The sequence below is a fragment of the Notamacropus eugenii genome, chromosome 4 (assembly GCF_028372415.1).
Source record: "Notamacropus eugenii isolate mMacEug1 chromosome 4, mMacEug1.pri_v2, whole genome shotgun sequence".
Classification (NCBI taxonomy): Eukaryota; Metazoa; Chordata; class Mammalia; order Diprotodontia; family Macropodidae; genus Notamacropus; species Notamacropus eugenii.
Window position 1 is genome coordinate 269,957,915 of NC_092875.1, and position 24,586 is coordinate 269,982,500.

The 24,586-nt window shown below is 36.7% G+C and overlaps 1 long non-coding RNA gene across 2 annotated transcripts in view; it reads left to right on the plus strand.

The window, feature by feature from the left end:
* The first annotated feature begins 3,170 nt into the window (after nt 1-3,170).
* Nucleotides 3,171-24,586, plus strand: part of LOC140501227 (uncharacterized) — a 96,050-nt gene continuing 74,634 nt past the window's right edge. Inside the window, exons 1-3 of one of the 2 annotated variants that reach the window (XR_011966103.1) lie at nt 3,171-3,361; nt 17,968-18,121; nt 18,231-18,401. This is a non-coding gene — a long non-coding RNA (uncharacterized lncRNA). Of the gene's footprint in view, nt 3,362-17,967; nt 18,402-24,586 lie in introns of both variants that reach the window. The other variant, XR_011966102.1, reaches the window with a different exon arrangement.

Sequence of the window (24,586 nt, forward strand, 5' to 3'; positions counted from 1 at the left end):
TGTGCATTCCCAATCTAGCTACAGACAAAAGTACCTGGCTCTGCCTATCCCACAGATTCTAATAAGGAAAGTCTACCATTACAGAAATTCAAACCTTTAACTAAGAGATAATTGCAGATTTTCTCCAATAAAATTATTTCAGGCATGTTTTACTAAGTGGACTTAGTGTGCATGTAAGTGTGCCAGACCAACTGCTGATAAACAGGAGAAGTTTCAGTCTGTTGGGTGAAGGATGTGTCATATCGATCTGGTTTTATTGGCTTTTTCCCAACAACAAACACTCTAGTTATTCACAGAGAAACTTGGTAAGCTGAATGTTTCACAAAATAGAACTTTTCATTTCCCTTATCCACTTCTGATTGCATGGTATGGTGGAAAGAGCTTTGCAGTTAGAGTCCTAAGAACTGGGTTCGAGTATTGACCCTACTCAATTCATTTTATCTCTCAAAATCTTACTTCTTCATCTGGAAAAGGAAAATGAAAGGACCTGTCTTGCCTTGTTGTGAGGTCCTAATGCCATAATATATTGTATGTATAAGTGATTTATAAACTAAAGCATTATGGAAATGTTAAAGCTGGTTATTACTGTTGCTGTTTCCTCTCAGTGTGACTCATTGATAAGAAAACTGATCTCAAAGCCAAGAAGAGGTGCAAGTCTTACCTTTACTTATGAACTGGGTGACTTGGGTAAATCACTTCCTCCCTTAGGGCTCTGGGCAACTCTAAAAAGTTGCAGAGAAGTTACTGACATACATTGGTAAAGGGAGGTTCCTAAGTATTAGGCACTTGAGGAGAAAAAGATACATATCCTCAATCTATCAATCAGTCAACAACTCTCATTATGTGCCAGATACTATATTTAGTACTAGAGATACAAAGAAAAAACAAAATCAGTCTTTGTCCTCAAGGAGTGCACATTCTAAATGAGGAAGCAATACATATAAATCAAGATTTGTAGGATACATCCAAGGTAGATTGAAGATAACCTTGCAGAGGAAGGTACAAGCAACTGGTGGGATTGGAACAAGTCTTCTGCACAAGGTGGCATTTGAACTGAGAGTTATAGAAAGCCAGAAATTCTATGAAGCAGAAGTAAGGAGATCAGGCATTCCATGCATGGGGGACAGCCACTGTAAAAGCACAGAGATGGTGGATTGAGCGTCATGTGACAGGAACAACAAGTGTATCAGTCTGGTTGGACTGTGGAATGTGTGGAGGACAATCATATGCAAGAGCCTGGAAAGGTAGGAAGAGACCAGGTAATGAAGAGTTTTAAATGAAAAACAAAAGAGTTTATACTAGATCTTAGAGGAAATAAGGAGGCATTGGAATTTATTGAGTAGGAAAAGTGATACTTCGGTAACACCACAAGTGATGGATTGGAATGGAGGGAGATAACAAGGGAGACTACGAAATTTACAATGCCATAGGTAGAGACAAGACATGTACATAGCTGATTGATACAAATTTGAATTTGTTTATACAGAGAATATAAAAATTTTATTAGATTAGATGAGCAAGAACTAATTTGTATGTGGTTTCTATGCTGATCTATTGTATATCCAAATTGTAGAATACTGAAATGGCTGGTATTCTACTATCCTTAATAAAGAATTCCATGAACACTGTAAATGCAACCAAGAAACTGAATCCTAACCTGGGTCCCGATAATGTTTTCAAAAAATCTACAAATGCCCAAAGACAAATGCTGCCTCCCTTTCTCCATTTTATAGTAGGAAAACCACAAAGCATTACCAGCTAACAGTGATACTATTAATTCAATATTTGTATAGTACTTCCAAGTGTAATGATATGATGTAAATACTCTTTATTTTCCATATTTATAAATTTAATATCCAAATCAGTAAAATAGCTACCAATTATAAGTATACTATTGAATAAAGAACAGAAAATGCTCAAAACAAAAATATGTTAAATAAATATGTCCTACAAACCAATAGTTGAGGCACTTCTTTCTTTTATATTTGTTGATTATAGTTTAATATTCCTTCAATGTTAATAAACAAGTTTATTATTCTTGTTATCTTCATTTAATGTCCTAAGGAACCAGGTGAGAATATTTTGCTAGTCTAATGATCATTGGCATAAAGTACACATGAGGGTCACATAGGACATGGTATCCTTTTCAAGGCATTTTGCCAAAAGAGCCTGGAGTTAATTAATTAATACTGGGAAATCCCCTGCCAATCCATGCTTTGCAAGAAAAAAATAATAAGTCTTTTGGGCTGCAGGCCAACACACCTCTTCTGTAAAAATTAAAAGCCCAATCAAACTTCTGATAATGAAGGTCCCTTTGTAAGCACTAGCTAGTGTAATGCCTATTTTAAATGATAAAGGACAAAAAAAAATAATGGCCAGTCTTGAAACTTTGTAATATACTTCACCACAGCCCCAAAATGAAAAGAATAAAATAAAATTGCCCTGTTATCTGTTGCACAATTTATTTCAATAGAATTTCATAGGTTATATCAGTTAGGGTGTCATGTTAACCACAGAAAGATGGCCAGCTGTGGGCATGCACTGTGTTCATCTAATGAGTCTAGACTGCGACAATATTTTGAACAACCTGACATGCTACTGAAATGAGCCCCTACTTTATAGAAGGGCAAGTAGCAGAGAACATGAATTTTTGGGTACCATTTGAGCTATTAAGGGTTTGTCTCAGCTACTGATTAGACCCTTGCAAAAGAACAATGAGAATTTTTCGATATTGCATGCAGCGTTTTCTAAATGATAATTCCTACCACCCTGGTTTTTGTGTCAACCTTCCACTAAAATCCCACTCCAGTGTTTCATGAGGACAAGGAGATGCCCCTGAGTTCTCAAAGACTATGTATGCCATGTAGCACAAGCTTTGACAGTGACAGAAGCATTTCCACAAAGCTGGAAAGACTACACATTTGAAGCTCACCCAAGAACCAGCTCAAATGAAGAGAGAACACTGGACACCAGGTGATGTTCTGTCCCACATTGAAGAGGTTATCTACAACCATGCAATCATAAATGGAAGTATGGAAGTAAGTATTCGTGAATACCTCCTGGTTGGCACCCTATTTGATTGGCTATTACATGAGAACAGTTTCCCTGGCTGCAGTTGCTATGCAACGGCATTCTACAGTTTATTGACTTTTCTTCTTCCATGTCCTTCCATCATTCCCTTGACTGCCAAACATTCAGAGAACTACCCCACTCCCCAAATATTACACGGATAGGTAATAATAATAAGACATTGTCACACTGACATCATCACACTGATGATGATCCTTTATGTTCCAACTAAAATCCCACCATCTGAAGGAAGTCTTCTCCAACTCCTCTTAATTCCAGTGCCTTCCCTCTAGTAAGTATTTCTTGTTTATCCTGTATATATTTATTTTATGTTGACTTCCTCATTAGATTGTAAGTTCCTTCAGGACAGGAGCTGGGTTTTTTGCTTTTTTATTTATAAACCCAGAGCTAAGCACAGTGCTTGGCACAGAGTAGGCATTTCATATGTATTTATTGATTGATTAATATGACAAATTGCTGTAATTACTTCATTTGATCTTCAAAAAACCCCTGTGAAGTAGGTAAGAAAAGTTAGGGAAACTAAGCTCAACCATCATTTTATGTTTTGTAGATGAGGGAACTGACAAGGAGGAGGAGAAATGATTTCCTCAAGGTTATAAACTAGGAAGAGGCATAGCTAGGGCTGGGTCCCAAACTATATGATTTTTAATTAAATCCCCTTTCTACTGAATCAGTTGCTTCTATCACTAATCAACATAGATCTGGGGGAGGGGAGGTACTGAAGATAATTTTTAAATTCTTCACAAACGCTGGTAAACAAATCAGAGATCCCCCATTTCTTCCAGGGGTTAGAGTCAGTTCATGGTGGGTAGGAAAAGGAGAGCTTGGAGACAAAAGAAGAGGAAGCTGACTGAAGTAGGAATAGTCAATGAGGCCACTATTTTAATTCAATTCAGTAAAAATTTATTATGAACCACTATATGGGACAATGTGCTAACTTCTCAAGATTCAAAAAGAGGCAAAACACAGTCCTTGCTCTCCAGGAGTTCACAATTGATTTGAAGAGACAACATGCACACAAATGTATACAAAGCAAGCTATATACGTGATAAATAGGAAATAATTAATAGAAAGAAGGCACTGGAAGTAAGATGGGTTGGGAAAGGCTTCCTGCAGGAAGTGAAATTTATTTGGGACTTAAAGGAAATCAGAGAGGTCAGTAGTCATACTGGAGGAGAGAGAGCATTCCAAAAATGAGGGAATAACCAGAGAGAATTTCTGGAGCTAAGACTTGGAGTGTCTTAGCAGTCAGGAGACCAATGTCGCAGGATTGAAGAGTATACGCTGGGCAGGAAGGTATAAGAAGACTGAAAAGGTAGGGGGGGCTAGGTTATGGAGGAATGTGAATGCCATAGAGAGCATATTATATTTGCTCCTCGAAGCAATAGGTTGGAGCATGGTTGGCTCAAGGGATCAAAAAAGAGGATCTTCAGGAATTCTGGGGGCTCAATATTGTTTCTTCCACTTGATAGATCTTCAAATATTTTTTTCAAAAGCTATAATATTCTCCCTCAGACTTTCTTCTCAGATTAAAAACACGGCTAGCTTTACTGATCCTGATATGGCATCATATTTAACCTTTTCATCTTCTTGGTCACCATCCTCTGGATGTCCCCTAATATGTTATTATTCTAACTAAAATATGGCAACCCAAATTAAACTATTTCACTAATCTCCATTTTCTCTATCAGTTGTTATAACAAAATTAGTGCTTAAACATAATAAACATTGAACAGTGACATCTTTTATGTGACATGATTGATATTAGGTACAGTATGGTGCAATGGAAAGAGAGCTGGACTAGGAGCAAGGAAGATTTTTGATGAAGTCTCACCTCTGACATGTTCTGGGTGAGCTTGGGCAAATGGATGAACTTCTCAAATTCAAGTAGAAATGAGGGCTATTGATAAGTACTTCTGAATCCCTGCAGGCTTCACATAGACTTAATTTTAAAATATAATATCATCTATGTTTTATTATATTTCATTTTGATAAATATTTCCCAATTACCTTTTAATCTGGTTTGGGTTCTACTCTGGGGTATTGCCAGCTGCTTTAGGCAATTCTAGAGCTATAGGTTACAGAGGAGATGATGATTTGAATTGGTAGAGGGAGTTTCTCCATGTGGGAGTTCCCTATATTAATGAAATCGTAGATCCAATACCTACACATAATAAATGATTGTTGACTGAATTCATGGAACATCTTAAAGTTAATGGAAATCTTTATAGCCCTGTGTTGTTGGTAGATGAGCAGTGTGAGCCTTATTCTCCCCATTTGAAGGATAGAGAAACAGAGATTCAGAGAAATTAAAGTGACATATCCATGTTCATACTGATATTAAGTGTCAGAATCTGGTTTCAAAGCTAGGTGGTCTTAATCCAAGTCCAAATCTCTTTTCAATACATTACACGGCTTCAACAAATGTTAGTAAATTTTTGTTGAGTAAATGTCTCATATGCCCTGATCAATATATTGAGTTTAATGAAGAGATAGATAACTTTATAGTCTAAGCCATATAGAGACATGATCTTGTATTAGAATGTTTGCAGTATAAATATGGTAACTAAGATCAGAAGTAAATATCTGAGTACTTTAAATACTGAAGAGTAAAGAGTAGTCTTGTTGAGACCATTAAGAACAGGGGACTAGGAGAATTTGGGAAAGCCCTGATTAAGGAAAGAAGGTTTATACTAGGTTGATGCTTTTAAAACAGTGTGCTGTGACAGCTTCTGGGAATGAATTGGAAAAGAGAAAATGAAGGGAAAGAAATAATTGCAAATATACGGTACCTTTCCTTGGTTCTTTCTCCCAAATTTCAACCACACACACACATACACACACACACACACACACACACACACATACACACACACATGATGGCTATCACTTGTTACAGATCTAAGATTGTATGAGATATCATTTATCTAACATAAATTCTGAAGATAGATTAATTATAAATTTAGATTTTTAAAACAATAGACAAAAAATATATTTTGAGAGAAAAAATACACCATTATTATAATTATAGAATTTGAGAGTTGAAAGTTTCTTCAGTGTCCATTTCCTTGAATCCATACACAAAAGGAATCCTCACTCTAACATACAGGACAAGTAGTCATCTAGTGTGCCTTGAAGATCTCGAAAGAGGGGAAACCTACCACAAATAGATATCAGCTAATTTTTTTTGACAAGTCTACATTTAACCCTTTAAAATTTCCATCCATTGTTTTAGAATCTGCCTTTTGGGGCCAGAAAAAGGAAGTCTAATCCCTTCTCTACATGGAAGCCCTTCATATACTTACCATGTTCCACCTAAATCTTCTCTCCTCCAGAGTAAACATGCCCTGTTTCCTCAACCCATCTATATCATGGACTCGAGGCCCTCCATAATCCTGATTGTCCTCCTTTGGTCACTCTACAGCTCATTAATGTTCTTCTTGAGTCATGGTGCCAACATCTAAACACAGTACTTCAGATGGGGTTTGACAAAAGCAAAGTACAGTGGAACTATTGCCTCCCTATTCTTGGAAGCTGTATCCCTAAATGCAGCCCCAAATCACATTGGTTACCTCATCGCCCTGCTGACTCATATTGAGCTTACAGACCTAAAATCTCTGGATATTTTTCTGAACAACTACTGTCTAACAATGCCTTTATCCCCTTATATTTGTAAAGATGGTTTTTTGAAACCATGTGCAAGACTACATTAATCTCTAAGAGTTTCATCTTATTCTATTAAGTCCAGAGTTCTAGCTTGTCAAAATCCTTTGGCATCCTGCTTCTGTCATTCAATGTGTTAGCCCTCCATATCTTGTGTCATTTGAAAATTGGATGAGTATGCTATCTATATCTCTAAGTCATGTTAAACAGTACAAGGATAAACACAGATCCCTAAGGAACTCCACTGGAGGCCTGCCACCACATTGCCACCGAATCATTGACAATTACTCTTTGAATCTGACTATTCAACCAGCTCTGAATCCATCTGATTGGATTATTTTCTGATCTATAACACTTCCATCTTCTCCACAAAAATAGCATGAGATACTTTGTCAAAAGTTTTGCTAAAATCTAGTTAAACTGTATCCTTTGCATACCATTAATTCACTAGTTTAGCAATCCTCTTAAAAAGCAAATGAGGTTGTCCTCTCATGATTTGTTCTTGGAAAAACCATGCCAGCTGTTCTAACCACTGCTTTCCCATCTAGACATTCACCAACCATAGAGCTCTTTACTGATTCATTCTAGAATTTTCCAAGGTACACATCAAGCCTGCTATTCTACAGTTTGCAGCCTCTGTTCTCTACGCTCTCCTTTTAAAAAACTGAGATAATATTTGCTTTTCTCTAATCTTGTGGTCCAATTTTCCATGATCTCTCAAAAATGATATCACTGACAATAAGTCAGCAATCATATCTGTCAGTTCTTTCAGGATATGAGGATATAGTTCATTTGGGCCAGGTGAAGTGATGGGCAGCTAGGTATTCTCTTACTATCTCCTTACTTATGTTGGGTATCAGATGTCTTAGTCATTTTTATTCTATCACTTCCAGTGTAAAGGACATTCTCCTTTGCAAAGAAAATGGAAACAAAATAGTCATTGAGAAGCTCTGCCTTTTCTCTCTTGTCAGTTTTCATTATTCCATCCAACCCAAGAAAGGTCCTATATCATCTTTAATACTCTTTTTCTTTCCCCAAATAAAATATCACCTTTTGTTACCCTTAGTTTTCCTTATCTGTCTCAGTTCATTCTGAGATTTGGCATTCCTAATATGAACTCGAAAGTATTATGTCATACTCATATTCTTGTTTTGCTTCAATATTTGGCTGTTTCTGTTTTATATCTGAGTCCCTTGGTGAGATCCCTGTGAATACACATCAGACAAATTCTATCTTGCTTTCTCATGGAATTAGATCCCTTTGTGTTTTCCCAACTTCATTTTTATTTCCCATCCTTCTTGGGTCGATGTCCCTAGAAAGCATTTTACTCTCTGGGATCCTTTTTATCTTTTCCTTTGAAATCTGCTTTTCTAAAATCAAAGGTGCATGTTGGGCTATGCTCAGATTTCATCTCCCTCTCTTACAAACTCTAGGATGGAGTGATCACTTCCTTCTGTAGTATGCATTGTTTCCCTCACACACAAACAATTCCTTCACGTTAGCATCGAATTCAGAGTAGAAATTCCCCCATTAGTTTCCCCATTTTTTAAAGAAGAAAATTATCAGAAATTTAAATACAAAATGTATTGAAGTTTTCACTATAAATGTACTAATGTATAGCACAGGCCAAGTACTAAATAATTTTTCTAAGGAATAATAAAATACTATTTATGATTTAGGACAGCTAACATCCTCCCCAACAAAAATATTTGTAGTGTTTCATTTTTAAAACATGGTCTTTTTCCCCCTTTCTAAATACAGTAATGACATAATTTACTGCATGGAGCAAATTCAAATTCACATTCTTTGTCCAAATTTTTCTTAGCTGCCACACAAAGAATGACAAAGGTAGATTGTACCACACACAAATAGAATGTTTCTCAGAGTCTCTGTATCCTTAGAATTTTCGACAGTATAGTAGAGATGCTAATTCTGTCAGTAGATTCTGGTAGAGAGTGATGAACTTAGAGACTTGAGTTTGGATCCTAGGGCTGATACTTACTAGTTGTGTGCCTGTGACCAAATCATTTATTTTCTCTCAGTCTTAGTTTCCTATATGGGAAATGGGAACAACAATACCTATAATAGTTTTCTAACAAAGTTCTTTTGAGGACCCAATGAGGCATTCTATGTAAAATGCTATATAAATGCCAGTTATTATTACTATCATCTTATGAGGTTTCAAGAAGTTTATCAGTAGCTTACCCTCGGGAGCTATTTCAAAGTATAGAAGCCATATAAAGAAAAATAGGTATTTAAAACTCTAGAAAAGGTAGATACTTTTTATTTTTCTAAAAATTCCCAGAGATAAGTATCTCAGTTCAAGGAGGCAGCACTGAGAATGGATTCTTGATAGAAGGCAGGCAGGCAGCTCAGCAAGAACTCCTATATTTAAACACTTAGTCAGACCCATTTCTTACCTATGAGACCCTGGGCTAAGTGAAAAGGTTGTAGTTTCCTTTGAAAAGAGACAAGAGAAGAGGACTTAAAAGAAAAGGAAAGGAAGATCTCGAAACAGCAGGACTCCAGAAATATGCAGGAGACATGAAGAGATAATTAATGTCAAAGTAAAGTTAGAAAAACAAAACGGGGAGAGGGAAATAAGGGAAACAAAGGAAGAAAGAAAAGGAAAAAATTTAAGTGGGGATGCTTAGCATACTTTCTATAAGATTTCCCTATCATCTGATTTTTTTAAAATTTAATTTTCAAACTTGAAATTCCTTTCACTTTTCCTGACTAATACTTTATATGTAAACCTCTTAGTACCAGGAAAGCTTTCCTTTCTTACCATGGAAACTTAACTGAAACATAGCAACACCTCAGGTGGAAAAATTTGAAACTTTACTAATAAATGTTTAGGTAAAAAAATATTACTTACACACACATGTATATTATGTAGATTATGTTACCAAAACAATCACACCATTACAAACTCTCCCTTCAAAAGTGCATATGAGAAGAATTAACTTTTATTCAAAATGACTGCTTTAGAAGAAGGTCACTTTTATATGCCCCATGTTGGAAAGACAATTATTAGAGTCTGGTAACAGAGATGAAAAATCATTACAGAATATAAATCCATTTCCCTCCAGAAACATAAAACAATAAAAATGGAATTCCAAGCCACTTCAGAGAGAAACCTAGACTACATTAAAAAGTCAGCTTGCTCTGTTTCCAGTTCTTTCTTACCCTCAAAAAAGGGTGCTATGAAATATTTTGTGGTATAGTGAATAAGAGCTTTGATTTGGACTCAATAAGAATCAATAAGACCTACTACCTATGTGACTCTGGGCAAGGCACTTAACCTCATTGAGCCTCAGCTTCCTTATCTACAAAATGGAGATATAATATTCACAAGGTTGTTATGAGGCAATATTTTATGGGGCTTTGCAAACCGAAAAATACAAAACGGAAGTTAGCTATTATTACAGTTATTATTCTTTCTGGCTTTAATTTCCTCAGGGCACATATCTGTCCAGTGGAATCTTTGGGCAAAAGGGTAAGAACATGTTACTCACTTTCTTTGCATAATCTGAAGTAGATGAGCATTGATAGAGGAATGACTAAACAAACTGTGGTACATTCATGAAATGGAATATTCCTTTTCTATGAGAAATAATGAACATGATCAATATAGAGAAGCCAGAATAGACATATATGAACTGATGCACAGTGAACTAGGAAGAGCCAGGAAATCTATACATAATTATCATAACAATGTAAATAGAAAGAATAGTATCAACAAAATAATAGAAAGTAAATGCTGTGAAATTATGACGATCAAAGACCAATGAGAGCGACCCCACTGCCTCTCAGTATTATCAGTTTAGGTGACAGAATTGTGTTCCTTCTCCTCTATCTAAATTAAGGATAGAAACTGAACCTATGATCTATCTCCAACAGATAGAAAAAACTCCTTTGGCCAATATAAAATAGCACAATTTTTCAAATACTCAAATTTCAAATTTAATTTTTCACAAGTTTCCTTCAGCACTTCTTAAACTGTGGTGGTGACCCCATATGGGGTCACAAAAATTTGGTAACAGTAAAAGGTTTCTGAACATGCAACAAACAAAAATTAATTAAAAATCAAATGTGTAATGAATCCAAGGTGTTTCTGGCCACACTTGTTCATGTTGTATCGTTCAACTTCATTACAGCCTTGATTTTGAACACAATGCATGCACACTTTGCACCACATGTGCCGTCATGCTACTCATCATCAACAAAAGCTGCCAAGATGTGAAAAGGTGTCACAAGTGGAAAAAGTTTAAGAAGCCCTGGCCTGGAGTGCCAAGAGGTTAAATGATTTATTCAGAACCACATACTCAGTATGTGTTAGAGCTGATCCCAAATCTTTTTGACTTCCAGGTTATTATACTATACTGACTCTCCATGACATAAGAAAGGAAAGAAAAGAAAGAAACAAGCATTTATTAAGCACCACTGTGCTAAGTGACTCAAAAATATTAGCTCATTTGATCCTCATAACAATCCTAAGAGGTAGGTGGTATTATTATTCCAATTTTAGATTTGAGGAAACAGAGGTTAAGTGACTTGTCCAAGGTCACACAGTTATTAAGTACCTGAGGCCAGATTTGAACTTGGATCTTGCTGATTCCAGGCCCAATGCTTTATCTACCATACTACCTACCTACTTCTTAATTAACAAAGTTTAAGGTATGGTCTTTAAAATATTGGGCTCACTGGCTAAAGTGAAATTTTAATTTCTCCTAACTTTATTCTTTCATGTGATTACTATGGTTTTATATTCTGATACTCTGATGGATCTAGTATCTCATTAATGTGGCTACTCTTTACTCTGCCAGTGCAGATCCCAACCTATCCATCCATTGATCTCATCCTGTGCAGGGTAGTCTTTGCCTTCCGGGCTTCTGTGTGTGTAACTGGGGAACACTTGAGCTGTCCATCTGTTATCTCTTACTTTCACTCCATGCTCAATCTACCTCCTCTCCTCGTCATATGTGTCCTTGATATATTTTATTATGGTTTGTTACATCAAGAAAATAAAACTATCTCATTTAAATTATCCCTTACCCAGTTTCTTCTAATAAGTCTTCTTGGCTCAAGCTATGATCATCTGTATGCACATCTAATTTTCCAGAAATTCCTTAAAAGATTCTCTGTCTTTCAGTGAGAAACCTGTGTGACAGTGCCATCCTGGAATTTCAGGTCTGTCTTCATATATTTTTTTGAAGATACAGATCAAAACTATCTGGAGACTTGGTCCTATGTCACCACCTCCTTGTTCCTTACCTCCCCAATCCATAGAACACTCTACTAGGAAAACAGATTATTCTGTTTCAAGTTTTTGATAAAACATGTCTTTGGGAATTATAACATGGTTAATGTCTTATAGAACTTCTCTTTGGGGATATCTATGTCTATTTGCTAAAAGAAATCCATTCTTAAAACTTACGAGGCTATCTGTGAAGAAAAATTAACTCCCAAACCATTTATTGCTATAAATGATTTTTTTCCCCACTCATTTGTTGCAGTTCCAAGCTTTGGATCAAGCTAGTATGTCTGTTCTATAGCCCTCATTTCCTTTAGCAATTGTCAGTAGCCCAAACCAACTTCCACCTCCTCCAAACACCCTTCTATCCCTACATCACAACCCACAGAGTCATTAAAAAATGTAACAAAAGACACACTGCCAGATATTTCTGAATTGCCTCCACTTTTATTATATCATTATCTTCTTTCTTTAAAAATAGTATAACTCATATACCATCCTATAAAGGGAGTATAAGGCAGAAAAAGGGTAAAGTTAGCAGCCATGTTATGCAAGGGATTTCAGAACCATGTTGTACCTAAGTGGAGGTGTTTAGCAAAGAGAAGAGATGAGTTTTAACTCTTTAAAGGGCTATCATATGAGAAAAAGATTAACTGTTGCTTAGTGCTGAAGACAGAACTAGAAACACGTAAAGTATGGAAAGATTAATGTTACCTTGTACAAGAACATAAAAACAAGGCAAAAACAAAACTTTCTAACCATTAGAGACATCGTTTCAAAATGGCTAACTTCAGATACCAGTGACATCCTTATCCCTTAAGGTCTTTGAGTAAAGAGTAGATGACTACCTGTAAGTCATGTAATAGAGTTTAAACTACATGTAAGGGACAAGGTCCCTTACATTTCCAAGAGTCAATGGTTAGACAAAAAGCCTTTTCCCTTTACAATGAGAATTTCTTAATCTTTTTATTTATTTATTTTACATTCTTTTTCCACGTGAGTTTCAAATTTTCTCCCTTCTTCTAGCTCCTTCTCCATCCATTGAGAAGGAAAGCAATATGATGCTCCTTATACATGTAAAACCATGCCCAACACATTTCTGTATTAGCTATATTGCAAAAAGCAAGGAAAATAAATTGAAAACAGTATGTTTCAATGAGAAATTATTTTTTACAATTATGATTTCAAATTAAATGCTTCTTTATTTAGAAAGATTCAGGGTGGCAATAAAAAAGGAGTGGCTCCTAAAAAAGGAGTTAAATTTATTTTCAAATTCTACCAATTAAATGTACATGTGGAGTGCTTTGCACATAGGAGTTGATTAACAACAGTTCATTGAACTGAATTGAGTATTCTTCAGGAGGACAGCAAAACACAATTTTGTTGAGATTTTTTTTGACAGAGAAAATACATGAGCTATTCTAAAATTCTGAGTAATGGAGAGCTTCTTTTTATGTTCTACTCTGTCATCATCATCAATCGTGTATAAAACAGTTGCTTACGTTTTGCTTTTCAAATGAGATTTAAAAAACAAACTACTCTATATATGAAAATAAACTGAGGCATCATAATGACTTTACTGAAACCTACTGGGACATTTTGTGTCTTATTTTATTCATTTTAATTCCACAGGTGTATCTTAAGCACCTACTATGTGCCAGGCATTGTGCTATGTATTAGGGACACAGAGGCAAAACAAAAGCCTCCCTGCCTTCAAAGAACTTTCCTCCTAGACATTAATTCAACGGTTCCATTGAATCATGGAGGCTGAGTAACGACATCATCTTTAGCAATTGCCCTAGTCAAGTCTCTCAAAATTCAGCAAAAACTGGTTTTTTAAAGATTGTTTATTGAATATCTTTTGCTATTACATGTTGAAAAGTCAACAACATGACGTTTTCCATAAGAACAACTGGAAGACAAAACCAAAAACACAGTAACAGGGGCCATCACCAGGGCACAGGTCAGAAAATCTGCAGTGATTGATTGGTATAGTTTGTTTTTTCCAGTTTGGCAATGATTTTGGCTTCACTTTCTATTCTTTGATCCATTTGTTATTATTATGCTTTCCTCCTCAAGGAAACTGTACATACTCTGTTTTCCCAACTCAAACAGGGCAAAGGAGAATTGAGGCAAATTTGAAGGAAATTTAGGTAGAAATTCTGACAATCTTGAATTTCCAAGATAGACTATGTAGCACCACTGCCAGGCTTACTCTCCCATTCACCAAATATTGGTTAAACCACCTACTCCACAAGAGTAGAAGGAAGCCTTTGATGAGCATAAGGCTAAAACCAGAACTAGGTTTTAATTCAATAATTATAATAATTTTTATAACATACAATAAAGTAACAATAATTAGCAATATACATAATTTTAAAATAATTGTTTTTAAGGAAGCAGTCAAAAACTATTACAGTAGCCAACAATCCATCAATTTGGGTTAAGAAACCTAGAAATTCACTTAATTTCTAATAGAGAAAACATTATAAGGAAGATGTCAACAGGTTTTTTAGAAATTATTTTTACCTAAGTTGTAACATTTTTGTGTGTCCCAAATCACCTAAATATTTGCAATAAGTTGGGGGAAAATAAAAATGGATTTAGAACTCAAAAACTAATACTTGATCAAAAAGTGACCTTGAGGAAACCTCTTGTGGACAATGACCATGTTATACTTATGTTCAGCGAGTTATAATGTGATAGCTTTCCTCCTTATTCTTTTTTTTAATAGGTGTTGATATCAACAACTTTTAAAATGTTTCCCCAGAGCACCTAGTGTAGGTAGATATTAAAAAGGAAAAAAAGTTGTCATTACACTTGAAGCATTTCACTGAGTATCATGTTCATAAGACCATAAACTTACAGTTGAAAGGACCTTTGAGGTCATCTAGGTCAGGTATTTAACTTCTTCCAGTTTTTGCATTTTGGCAGTCTTCCTTGGCATTGCATGACCTGAGGACATGCACAGTGCAAAGTGTGCATGTTTTGTGTTCAGAAACAAGGTTGTAGTGAAGTTGCTTGATGTAACTTGGGCAAGCACCGCCAGAAACACTTCAGATTCATTATGTGTTGGATTTTTAATTACTTTTTGGTTGTACATTCAGAAATCTTTTACTGTTGCCAAAGTTTTTGCAACTCCATATGGGGTCGCAACCCACAGTTTAAGAAGTGCTAAATTTCTAGGCTATCCACCCATACCCTCTTCTAACCCATTTTGTGGAGAAGGAACTGAGATCTAGAGGGGTCTACCCAAAAACTGAAGCTGGACATTGCCCATGACTCAGACTTTCTTGAAGCAGGGATCAGAAAAAGGCTTCTATCAAAACAATTCCAGGCAGGGTGTGGGGTACCAGGTTGGCTATATAGAGTTAGTGGTTGTTTACCAATGACACAAGGGGATAATCAAAGGCTCTAGAGGCAGGATTCAAGATCCAGCTTAGATGCATGAGTATGATGTGTTCTTTAGTACAGAGAATCATCAAAGAAAGAGACAGCAAAAGTTTAAATATTACCAGAGGATGATACAAGTTTAACACAGTTGGAGGCAAGATTCTACAGTTGATATCTTTGCTTCTCCATTATGACTTGAGCTCACCCATTTCTCCTCCCCTTTAGGTCAAATAATAGATCATCAACTTCTAAAGATGGCCACAAACCCAGTCTCAGAATTTCACAGAATCAAGGAATCTCAGACTTCATAGAAACCTCAGAGATTACTTAGGAATTCATTCTACAAAATCTTTTACAATTGCGTAATCATGTATCCTCTGTTTGAAGGTTTCTGGTGATGAGGAATCTACTATTCTCATAAACTTTCTTATTCTCTGACTTTTAGGTACTCTATCCTTATATCGTTACATACAGCTTAAATTGGACCTCAACAACTTCCAATGTAACCCTTCTTTTGCCCATACCTGGTCTCTGTCAAGCAGATAAAATCTCATAATCCTTCTTCCACATAACAGATCTTCAAAGACTTTAAGACAACTGACATGTCTTGAGAGTCTTCTTTCCTCTGAGCTAAAACCCATCAGTTCCTTTAACTAATGCTTTTATGTGTGCTCTCACCATCCTAAGGTATCAGTATACTTCTTAAAATACTAAACTGACCAATCTCTCTCCTGTCCCTTTCCATGACTGAAAAGAAAAATGTAGAGAAAATGAAAATGATCAAGAATTGAGGGTTAGTGAGGGTTGCTGATGGGTGACACCCAATTTATGGTTGGTAGCATTCAGAATCTGAGTGCTTAAATGTGAACTAACAATTCTTGAACCATGCATCTTTCTTTGTATTTACTGATTTAAGTGGCATCTGATTAAGATCCTCCATAGCTACATAAATATTTTTAAATATCTTCATTATAGTTTTATCACTTCCCCATGATTGCTATATTACAATGTCTTTTTCTGTTTATACTGACATATTTAAATGTTGAACCTCCCTGTAGAAGGTAAGGTCTTCAAGGACAATACCTGATTTTTGTTTTGTCTTTATAACACTAGTGCATGGCAGATAATTTTATACCTGTATGTATCTATATAACATACATGTGCAATATGTAAAAACACATAATAGACATGATATAAACAATATGTGTATATGTGCATATATGTTATGTGTGTGTATATATATAAAGTATATATACATATATACAAGGATGTATAAATGTGTGTTCATATTTATACAGATATTCAGACAGACAGACAGATGATAGATAGATAGATAGATAGATAGATAGATAGATAGATAGATAGATAGATTTGCCCTAGATGTCAGCCCAAACTCCACTCTCTCTTGCACAGTTAAGACCAGGACCTTCTTGGTGTCTACTGCTCTTATCTGTCAACTTTCTCCTCCTTTGTCACCTCCTTTCTAGCTCTATTTTAGTTTCTTGGATGTTACTCAGTTCTGTATATCTTTTGACACTTTTAATTGCTCTTCTCTTCTCATGCCTATTAAGTTTTCTCACCCTTTGCTATTGGCATCCTGAATGTTCAAAATTATTTGCCAAATAATGTTTTACCACTGCTGTTTCCTGTAACTTAAGAAACTTTGTCTTTAACCCTGTGTGGTATTCCATCACCCTAATTACTATCAGCTATAACATGTTGAATCAAATGGAGTTGTGGTATTTTACAATTTTAATCAATTCTAACCATGTCTTATGGCCACTCACTCAAAGTAAAGTTATTACATCTTGATTATTCACCAACTCAGATTTACCCCCCATACTACCTCTGTGAACTTTCAGATTTCCTACATGCTTACATTTCTTCTCAAACTAAACAAGAAGTCACAAAGCTCTATAAATCAAACTACCATTGTGAAACAATTTCCAACATCATTTCCTGATCTGTTTTTCATTTCCTTAGTCAAAATTCTTCAGTGACTCTCTTTTTTCCCAGTGTGATAAAATAAAAGTCCTTAGTCTTGTTTTAAAGGCCATCCACAATCTGGTTTACTTAACAGTCTTCAATCTTTCTCTATCATCTGGAATCAGAAGACTTCCATTTACTCAGGTCTCTGATCTGCCATTTTGATTCAAATTAATCCCATTCAACAAGTAGTTACTATGTGTAAGGCTTTGAGGATATGGTGGCAAAAATGAAAGTCTCAGCTTTCTAGGGGCTTTTCTTCTATTGGGGTGGGACCCAATAATTATGTAAAATAAACAAATACAAAAATGATGGTGAAGTGTGGGAGGGCACTGGCCCTAGCGGTCCACTCCTCAGAACATATTTAATAAACCCTGCCTGATCCTACACATATGGAAGCTTTGTCAGCCTTTGTCCTGGAATGCATAATGAAGAGACCCTTCCCCCTGCTTCCAAGCAAAGAGGTATTCTCTGTTTCCTATATGTGTGGTCTTTTAACTTGATGCTGAGCTGGAACTGAGTATATGTACAAAAATTTAATCGTCATCTTTTCCTTTCTTTCCTGATGGCTCATGAAGAGGAATGACTTTTGAACAAGTCTGCCTCAAATTCGATTCACATTCAAGTCAAGACACCACCCTCATGATGTCATGGGCCCACTTTAGGAAGATAGGCTGATGAATCAACTAGCCCACTGACCAACGAGGAGAAAGAACTGCCATAATCCCCTGGGTGAGGAGAGAGGCAGCCTTGGGTTGCTTTTTCTCTGCATATGGTAGCTATGTGTTTATGAATGCACAGAACCTCTCTGTTCCTGGTGTTTCTCACTTCCTTTTTCTAGGTGAATATATATGTTGACACCTGGCAACCAGTGAGATCGATCAAGGGGAATACCAAGGTGACCAATGAAACCAGGAAATCTATCAAAGCCATCCAAGGTGCTCCTGAGAATTGGAGACCTGGAACTTATGTCAACAAGAGCCATATCTAGGAAGCAATAACCAGCTCTAAGGTTCGTAAGGCATTCTCCATTTTCTAACCTTTCATCACTACCCAATCCAGGAGATGCAACAGATTCTGAAGTGACCCACAAACTTGTCAGTCAGTCAACAAGCATTTATTAGGCACTTATTATGCTCCAGTCACTGGGAATACAAAGAAAGTCAATAAATTGTCTCTGCTTTCAAGGAGTTCACAACATAGCAAAGCAGCTACAAACAAGATGAACAGGATATTCCAAAGTCTCTGGATTCCAGAGTGTCTAAGAGATGTGGGGGGGCAAAGCGTAAGGTGTAAAAAACTGGGAAGTTAGGAAGGGATCAGATTATGGAGGTCCTGAAAAGCCAAAAAGAGAATTTTACCTTTGATACTGTAGATAATAGGGAGCCACTGGAGTTGATCTAATGGGTAGAGGGGATGGTAGTGCCATAGTCAGATTTGTACTTTATCATTTTCACATCTCAGTAGAGGATGGCCTGCAATAGGGAGAAACTTGAGTCAAGGAAACCAACCAGAAGAATTTCCAATAGTCCAGAGATGAGGTGATGAGGGTTTGCACCAGGGTGGTTTTAATATTAGAGGAATGAAGGGGTGTGTGTGTGTGTGTGTGTGTGTGTGTGTGTGTGTGTTTGTGTGTGTGTGTGTGTGTGTGTGTGTGCATGCAATAGAGCTGTAGCAAGGCAGAATTGATAAGACCTGGCAATTGTTTGGATATAGGGAGCTAAGAAAGAGTGAAAAGTGTAAGATGACACCTAGGATGAGAGCCTGGCTATTTGTAATAGAAAAATAAGGAAGAAGGGAGAGTTTGGGGAGTGGGGGATATGATGAGTTCAGTTATGGACAAGTTGAGTGGTTTTATGGGACACTCAGTTTGAGATATTCAATAGGTAGTTAGAGACATGAGACTGAAGGTCAGGAGAAAGTTAGGATGGGGCAAATAAACTTGAGAATAATTTTCATAGAGATAACAATTAAATTCATGGGAACTGATGAGATCAGTAAAGTAGTGCGAAGGAGAGAAGACTCAGGACAGAACTTGAGGAGATACTCAAGGTTAGAGGTCATGACCTTGATAAAGACCCTGCAAAGGAAGCTAACGAGGAGCAGGCAGACAGATAGGAGGCCATCAGATATGAAAATTAAGAGATCATTATTAACCTTGGAAAGAGCCATTCAGTTGTGTGATGAAGGCAGAAGCCAGAATGAAAAGTGTTCAGAAGAGAGTGAGAGAAAAGGAATATCAAGTATAGGTTTGTCACTAACAGGAGTTATTGTTTTCTCGTGTTCATAGTGATTCAGATTTACAACATAACTTATTGTGATTGTTGGGGCTCCTGTGTCTCTTATGTCTGTTTTGCATGTTGTGTCCCGTTCCCTTATGGAAATCAATCATGAACTATTTTGTGGTGTTTGGGAGAAGGACAAGCAGGCCAGGGGTGAGATCTATATAATAAGATCACTACAACTGTTTACAAGGTATGAGTTTATGACTGAAATTAGCATCAGGATTAAAGTAAATTCAAGAGAATGACGATCTCTGAAGGAGAGACTAAAAAACAGAAATGCTTCCCTGGAAAGGAAACACAATTACCGTGCCCCTGAGTATATATTTACGTATACCTATGTATAAATAAATGTAGACAAAAGTAGATGAGCTTACTTACTCTGGCCCCTCATGACTAGAATTTTAACTATTGGCCAGGCAAAGAGGGGTAGTGTTGGCTTTTTGTATTAGGATCAAATATTTTGTATTAGTATTAAGGATATCTATGAGGTGGTATGGATACCTTGAATTACCTAAGAAAAGATGGCAGCAGAGAACAGTACAACACCATGAAACAGTAATGTACAGCAGACAAAACAACGAAATTAGAGAACTGCGTATCAGTGAAGACCCAAGGATGATCTTGTCTTTTCATGCCAGAAACATATATACATATATGTACATATACATATATGCATATATGTCAGAAAATTCTTATTGGGGGATTTTTTGGACTTTGAGTCATTGTAAGGAACTTGTTGCAGAATACGTGTTTGTTGCTTCCTCCTCCCTTAGATATTACATTAGGTAGATAAATCTGCCTTAGATATCTTGTGCCCAGTGTATCTATGAATAGGTAATAGATTTTAACCTTCTAGGTTCTTGAGTGTGTGTGGTGTTTTTTTGGGGGGAGGGAGGGGAGTTATGTGTGTGGTAGGGGAAGGTTTCCCAGGTTTCCAGATGGAGATTTAAACTCAATTTAAGTGTGGTAATAATAGTAACAATACTAAGAATGGGCATTTCTGTAGAATTTTAAGGTTTAAAAATTATTTTGCATATAAAATCTCCACTCACTACCCCCTCCTCCATACACACAGACACACTGTCTCCAGCAAGACCTAGGCCATTTATACCATCTGTGTATTACAAATCCCCTTGACATAGGGCTATATTAAATATTTGATTTATTTAGTCAAACCACTGGATTGTACGATCACTGCATGAAAATCAGAGTCATAGAATTTCCAAGTTGAAGGGATTTGGGTTGCTAAATAGTCTAAACAATACAGGAAAAGTCAACAAGCAGGGCTCCATTCCTGATTCCCTGGACTTTTCCCCACATGCCATAACAGCCTTCTCACCCTGGAAGTTCACTTTTCCCCTGACCTTTTTACACTGCAAATACATTCCACCCCTATGGCTCCTTTCTGTGATGAGTTGGCTCTACTATAGAGCTGAGGATGCAAAGAAACCCACAGGACAGTCCCTGATCTGAAGGAGCTCAGGGCTTAAGGGGGGAAGGGGAAGACAATATAAAAACAACTATATTCTAACAAATCAATAGAGAGGAGGCACTAGCATTTGGGGAGGAAGGTAGTCAGTAAAGGCTTCTTGGAGAAAGTGGGGTTTTAGCTGGGGCTTGTATTGTGTAGCAACAGAACTGTACTTAGGAGGTTTTGCACCTGGGGTAAGAGATGTTGGAGTGAAGGGACACGTCACCAGAAGTATGGCTACTTTGGAAGAAATATGCCCTAAGATACTTCAAAGTTACCATGTCACTCAAGGACTCTAGGAAAGCAAGAGGTGGGTTGATCAGGAACTAGGAGTCCAGCTACTGGTTGGAGGAAGCATCCCGTCGGAAAATGAAATTATCCCTTTGGGAGAAAGTTCCCAATACTACCCTAGTTACAATTTTGCTTGCCAGAGTGTTTTTGCACACAGTAGGCACTTAATAAGTATTTTTGATACCGAATTAAATTCTATATGCCAGTGAGACCCTGAAGAAAAGTGGAATCACTTTATAAATGTCCTAGTGTTTAAAGTGGCAAAATCAAGACAAGGATACAGATCCGACTTCTCGCTCCAGCCTCAGGAATTCTTTAGAGAAGATGTTAAACAATGTATTTTTTCACCCAGGGCAAATTCCAAGAACCCTCAGAATCCTCTGCCAATTTACAGAACCAGACCACAGGGAAACAGTCTTTCTGTAATCGTATTTGGAAAATCTCTTAAGCTTTGCAATGTACTTGCCAGCAGTACAATGTGCTAAATTTTGCTATAATCAGACTTATAAATGAGGTAACACATTTATTTTATGAAGCCTAAAATTCACACTTACAGAAGTGTAAGACTTTTGTGGCTGGTAGCCCCTCAAGTCCATTGCTACAACCTGCCAAACCTAATCAAACTCTCTTTGATCTCTACCATCTTGGTTCTGCTACTAGTCCCATTTCTTAAATATGGCTATGATTAAAAGGGTGTTTCTTCATAATTCCTTCTTGAGAGTATTGCAGAAAGAGTCCTAATGGGCTTATTTCCCAGTTTATCTTATATATAGCTTTTCGTATATATTTGTTTACTTGTTATCTTCCCCCCCTTTGGGAGCAGCTAGGTGGTGCAGTGGATAGAGCACCAGTGCAGGAGTCAGGAGGACCTGAGTTCAAATCTCACCTCAGACACTTGACACTCACTAGCTATGTGACCTTCGGCAAGTCACTTAACCCCAATTGTCTCATCCTGGGTCATCTCCAGTCATCCTGATGAATATCTGGTCACTGGATTCAGATGGCTCTGGAAGAGAAGTGGGACTGGTGGCCTGCACAGCCCTTCCTCATTCAAAACAAAGTCAAGTGCAAGTCACGTCATCATTTCTCTGATGACATGATCTTCTTCGGCAATGAAGACAAACACACACATCTCCCCACTTTGAGGGCAGAGTGTTTTTGTCTATTTTGGTATTCCTAGTGCTCTACACAGCGTGTGACAAATAGTGGGCACTTAACACAAGTTTGTGAACCCATTGATTATTGAGTACTGGAGGCACTAGGTAGATAGAAAAATAAAGATTTATATACAGAGAAACATATATCTGTATCTATATATCTATGCATATAATCAACGAAAGACTTATGAAGAACTATACTCGAGTCCTAGTTAATGTTTCCTTGAAGCAGAGCTGTATAATTCTTGTTTCCACATTTTTGAAAACAAATAAGTTTGTGCTAAAGGAAGTCAGAGAGTAAAAGAGTTGATCTTCAGTGCCTGGCCTCCTCTTTCTGGCTCTTTGATATCAGCAAGCACCCTGTATCCTGATATCTCTTCTCCTTCCTTCTCCCTTCTCAAAAATGATTCCCATAAAAGGTTTTCCTATCAGTCACTTACATTGCGGGATGAAAAAATGATCATCCACTTGTCAGCTCTTCAGCATGATATACTACTTCATTGTCAATGAAGTCAAAAGAAAGGAAAAATATTTTGGAGATTTAGAGATGAAGCAATATTCAGAATAAAACTGTATAAAAGACTTGGATAGGAAAAAATGATTTCCAGCAAGGTGAATGCCTTTGGCATACTTCAAACCCAGGCTGCCAAGATGATATGAAAAGAGAAACTTGGTTCCACCAGTTATCAGCTATGTGACTTTGGTCAATTCACTCAACCTCTGGTTCTCATTTGCCTCCTTTGTATAAAGGGGATAATACAATTCATACGTCCTTCCTCATGGGGTTGTTGTGGAGGAAGGATTTGGTAAACTATAAATTGCTGTATCAACGTGAACTATACATTTCCTTAATTCTTGTTTTTCCAGAGGAAAGCACATATATAATCATCTTTTCATTTGTGTCAAAGGGAAAAAGAGAGTCCTACACATAACAATGTCTCTTTATAAACCAGTTTTAGAATTTCATCTTGTCATTTAGTCAGGTGAATACCCAGAGCTCTGCATCCTCTCCCAGCCGATAATAAAAGTAGTAGGACTATTTACTCCAAACTCGCTGTGCTAATGTTTATTCTCCTGGGAACATTTCCTGGTGTTCTTGATATGAGATACTTTCCCTGTCAGTGATTTCTAACTACAAAGGTAAGTGAGACATAGTTAAGGGTGTGTTTGGTAAATATTTAATAACTCTCTATCTGGAAAAAGATGTATAAATGACACATTTTAAAGTTTAATCTACATGAATATTTTTACCATCACTATCACATCAACAAAGTATTGTCAAGTCCTGTTTATCAGATTTACTCTATTTCTGAGATATAAATGATCACACTGAAAATTTAACAACCAGCTCTTACTAACTGGTTCATTGGTCCCTAGAACACCCCTAAAGGTAGTGAAAAATACACCAGATTTTAATTCCAAAGATATATTTTTCATTCCAAGCTCTGACACTTATTTGTGTGATCTTAGGCATACCACTTCAACCTGTAGTGTCTCAGTTTCCTCATCTATAAAATGGGAATAATCCCTGAACTTATTTTCTTCTACATTTTTTGTGTAGATCAAATGAGATGGTTATGATAGATGGAGACAGAAGTGTGCTGGTAATAACAAACTGGCTTTTGGGGGGGAAAGTACGCATGGTATACTTTTAGTTCCATCTGAATTATTTACATTTTCTTTACCACTTAAGTCTATAAAATTAATAAAAGAATAAAAGAATCTCCAGATAGGAGCATTTACTCATTTCTGAGGTTCATGCAGAAAATGTAATAATAGGATTTTGAGAACATGTAGGGGCTTACTCCAGCTCATTCCCGGATAAAGAACATGGAACCAGAAAGACCTAGGTGTGAAATTCACCTTAGACTCTTACTAGTTGTATGACCCTGTTCAACTCACCCTTTGATCTTTCTTCACTGACAGGGTAGTTTTGAGGGTCAAAGAGGATAACTTTATCTGAGGTTAAAAAGATAAGTGGATTGGAAGTGTG